Source organism: Octopus bimaculoides, chromosome 19, assembly GCF_046866305.1.
Source record: "Octopus bimaculoides isolate indiv1 chromosome 19, ASM4686630v1, whole genome shotgun sequence".
Classification (NCBI taxonomy): Eukaryota; Metazoa; Mollusca; class Cephalopoda; order Octopoda; family Octopodidae; genus Octopus; species Octopus bimaculoides.
The window spans coordinates 50,097,950-50,102,949 of record NC_142946.1 but is presented as its reverse complement, the minus strand read 5'-3'; the positions used below and the strand labels follow the sequence as shown (position 1 = coordinate 50,102,949).

The 5,000-nt window shown below is 31.9% G+C and overlaps 1 long non-coding RNA gene across 1 annotated transcript in view; it reads right to left on the bottom strand.

The window, feature by feature from the left end:
• Window positions 1-3,459: 3,459 nt before the first annotated feature.
• LOC149131865 (uncharacterized) overlaps window positions 3,460-5,000 on the bottom strand; it is a 12,277-nt gene continuing 10,736 nt past the window's right edge. The window contains exon 3 of the long non-coding RNA XR_016237441.1: window positions 3,460-3,520. This is a non-coding gene — a long non-coding RNA (uncharacterized LOC149131865). The remainder of the gene's footprint in view (window positions 3,521-5,000) is intronic.

Here is a 5,000-nt window from a genome sequence, read left to right as displayed (position 1 = left end):
GTTATGACAAATAAACCACCAAAAGCGCTACTCATCTGATAATATAAACGATTCTTTCAACAAATTCAACAATAAATATCCATAATTATTTTCCATTACTTTAGCTGGTTTTCCGAGGAGATACAAGTCTTGAGCCTCAAAAGAACAAAACATGGTACAAGACTTCTGATGAAGGTACAAGACTTCAAGACTCAAAACTTTTCATACACCCCTCGTAATTCAAATGAAATATTTAAATCAGTGATGTAAATAATATATAAATTAGAACCTATCAGTTTTACGAGTTATTTTGTTACAGTTTATGTTATATTGCAATTTTTTATCCTTCTTCCATTTTCAACATTTCGATAATGACTGATTAATCAATTATAGATAACTCTAATACCTCAGGGCTAATTAAATACATTCATAATAACTGAGCTTGGGGAAATACAAATCAAATATTTACCATAAACTTTCAGTAGCTTCAGCTTACACTTTTAAATTTAGGGGGAAGTGGCGGGCTGGAACATTTACAGAGGCAATGTTTGAAACCATCGTTATCTTCATTTGTAATCTTGCTTTGTAATCTTCATATCGGCTTTTTTTTTAATACCACATTTCATTTAATACATTACTCAAATATCAATAAAAGCCAAATGAGGTAATTATGCTATCGCTAACATCATCTCCTTATCATTAAAAATAACTACTTCGAGTGCATCAATTTGATTCGCTTCAACTTTTACAGCCATTAGCCAGCTACTCACTAATATTTTCATATTTTCTTTGCTAAACATTTCAGTGATAATTTTCTTGTCGAATTTGTAATTTTTCTGCATTTACTAAATAATTACAAAATTTAATTAACATTAGTTTTAATTAACATAGAAACGAAAGTATCACTCTGCGAAAAGAACGTAAAAGCCAAAGAAATATACAAACTAAATGTCTAAAATAAAATGTAACAGTCAACTTATACAGTTACACTTCATATGCAAATTAACATTCATTTGCCACTCAACAACTCAATACTTAGAGATACAAAGTCAAACCGCAGTTATCCGAACAATAATTATCCGAGTGTCGTATTATCCAAACGAGATATCAAGGCATCGTAATTATGTTTAGTGTGACTTCTTTTCTTTATGAGCCGATCAATATCCAAAACAATTAGTTATCGGAACAGAATCTTCTTCCCCGCCCGTCTTGTTCAGATAACCGAGTTCAGCAAACAATTAACATGAATACTGTCCTTCTCCCTCCCTATCTATCTGTCTCTAACTTTCCCCTCTCATTCAGTCTTTTGATATTGTTTCACTTAACGCGCAAAAACATTATCTGGACAACATATCATGGGCATAGAATGACACACCTCATAAAAAGAACCTTCATATGAATACAGGCGTGGCTGCATGGTTAAGACGCTTGCTTTGTAACCACCTGGCTTTGTGTTCAATCTCACTGCGCAAGTATCTTTTTACTATGAACCCAAGCTAAAAAATGTGTTTGTGTGTGTGTGTGTATACAAACAAATATATATATATATATGTATAAATATATATATCTATATATATATATATTTATCTATATATATATTTATATATATATATATACGCACGCACACGCTCACACACACACATATATATATGTGTGTGTGTGTGTGTGTATAGTTTATAACCCTAACCGCTTGGCAATTGGTGTTGGTTTGTCTACACTCCTGTAACTCATTGCAGCGGTCCTTCAGTTTTTAAAGCCTTATAAAAGAACTCGGAAGGTCGGCCTACAAGCCAGGCCTTTCACGATACCCAGGGACTTTTCAGCACCACCCTCGTGTACATACCCACACACATAGATACATATATACATACAGAAGCACACACACACACATACACACACACGCACACACACACATACACACACATATATATGTATATGTGTTGATGTATGTATATGTATATACGAAGGGCTTCTGCACATTTTCCTTCTACTAAATTCACTTACAAGGCATTCGCCGTTTCGAGGTTATGTTAGAAAGCATTTGCCAAATTGCTGCCCAGTGGGCCTGAACCTGAAACTACGTGATTGCAAAGCGGGCTTCTAAACCACAAGGCCATAACATTATCTTGTAGAATAGCCTCGCTCTCATAACTGTAGTTGGCATCCATCTTCGATGTAAATGAATAAATAAAACATAAAAATAAAAGCGAGCGCTTACCGTATTCGATCATCACTGCATTCTAAAAGCAAGGTGATGGCCTCTCAACAAAAAAACACGTCTCTGGTTGTAAGAAAATCTATGATTTATTACTTATATGTCAAGGATTATATTTTACCCAGCATTTAATGATTCGAGTATTTACAAACTATTCAGAATGCATATAGGCCAAAGTCGTGTCTAATATGATATTTCGTGAGTAAAAAAGTAAAATATTATTAGATCTTGGAATTACATTAGCCAACGTCAATATAATCGTGTTTATATGATATCCCTTATGTAAATATCTCTAGAATTTAGACTATATATAGAATATACGGTACTACTTACGTCGTAAGCTTCTACACACATATTGGAAATTTTCATTATATTAGAGAATCTTCGAAATGACACTTTTATTGTAATTAGTTTGTTTTGTTTTTGTTTTTGTTTTATTGTTGTTGTTTTTTTTGGGGGGGGGGGGGGGTCAGTCAGATATCTGATCGGAAAATGAGAAAGAACATTGCATTCATACATGTAAAAAGAATATGGGAAACAAATAGATACAGACCAGCAGCTTGCAATTACATACATACACACATATATAAATACATATGTATGCATATGTATACCTATATATTTACACACAAATATACATATTATATATGTATGTATATATACAGATGTGCGTGTGTGTGTGTGTGTGTGTGTGTGTGTGCATGTATATATGTAGAGACATATATGCTATATAGATATATATATATATATATATTTGTGTATGTATAAAATATATATAGACACACACAAACAGTTGTTACACATACCACATATATATGTACAGATCTTACTGCATATTGGTATACGAATATATGCTTATGTGAGTTTGTGTGTGTGTGTGTGTGTGTGTGTGTGTGTGTGTGTGTGTGTGTGTGTGTGTGTGTGTGTGTGCGTGCGTGTCTGTGTGTGTGTGCGTGCGTGTGTCTGTGTGTCTTTGTGTTTATTGCTATTTTCATATATAAGTTCATTTTACATACATTCCAAAACATTGGCATGTTATAAATTCATACACATACGTATAGATATTCAATGATATTTATGCACATATAGGTAAGAAAAAATAGTAAAAACCTACACACACACACACACACACACACACACACACACACATACACACACACTGAACGGCATTCATGCATGCACTAATTTATGTTTGTGTACATACGTACATACATGCATGCTCATACGCATACATCCATACAGACGTGCATATATATATACATACATACGTATATAGACATCCCATCGAAGTTGTCTAATTTCCAATGATAGATCCTTGTTTCTGGGCTAGAATGTATACAAGATAGCAGTAAAGAATATAGATATCAACAAAGTAGACATAAATATCGGAAAATAATATTAGCGAATTCATGTTAATGAGATGTCAGAAACGATAATATTGCAGGTCGTATTTCATTGATATTGGTTAATGGGAAATATTCATGTTTTTATATTTATATATATATATATATATATATATATATATATATATATATATATATATATATATATATATATATATATATATACTGATGATCGCGATGGTGGTGTTTGAGAAACTAGGTGAGAGAAGAGGAAGAAAGTAAGAGATAAAGTGGAGAGGAGAGGGAAAGAAGTAGGGTTAATGGTAATAGTTAGAATTAGTGTCATAGTAAGTGACTGATCTGTTAATCTTCAGAGTAATATGTGATTTTTTAATAAATATAAATACATAGAGACATACATTTACATGTATATACATACATATATATGTGTGTGTATATATATATATATATATATATATATATATATATATATATATATATATATATATATATATATATATATATATATATATATATATACTAGTAAACGCACCCGTCCTCTGGACGGTGTAATTTATTATGATGGCGCATTCATTTGGACGATTTAGGTTGAATTATCCCGCAGTTAGAAGTTGTTTGACGGTGATAAATGTAAAATGTATAATTACCAATTTCGTTAGCAGTTTATTATATGGTATTAAGCAACTTAGATAATGAATAAAGTTTTTTAACATAAGTTTGGTAGTTAGTAATAAATGAAAGCCCATGAAATGAGATCGCAATTTCAGTAACCATAAGGGATCCTATATCTTATCCGAATCGTTTCGTAGCATGTAGTTATTTTGTTTGTAATGCCTGACACAAACGCATTGAAGCTTTTTCAGTGAAAGTGATGTATGATAAACGAAAGCAAACATTTATAGCAAACGCACAAATAGAAAAATGACAGGTATAAAAATAAATATCAGAGCACGCTTATGAGCAAGCAGCATGCGTAAAATATGAAGGGCCATTGAAGGTAATGTACTGTTAACAGCAATTACGGAAATGAAGCAAAATATCAATGAAATGCTTGTAGGAAGTCTGATTGCTAACTGCCTTAAAGCCTCCATCTTCTATACCCAGATTATAAATTCACACTTGTGCCCAATAATAATCCTTTCACTAGATTTTTGTGAATTAATGACTGGATAAGATAGGGTTTTCAGAAAAAACAATCAGCGTACATTGCAAATGCAATCTGTTAGCTGAACAGTGAAAATATACAAGACTTTTCTTAATTTCAACATGTGACATTGTTTTTGCTATCTACGTTCCAATAAAGGAGTTTTGCGCCTTTGTTAAAAACCATCTCTTTCCTAACAGGAAGAATTCAAATAATTAAAAACAGAAGGTAACATACATATATGCATACATATATACATAGATATATACATACGTATATACATACATATATACATATA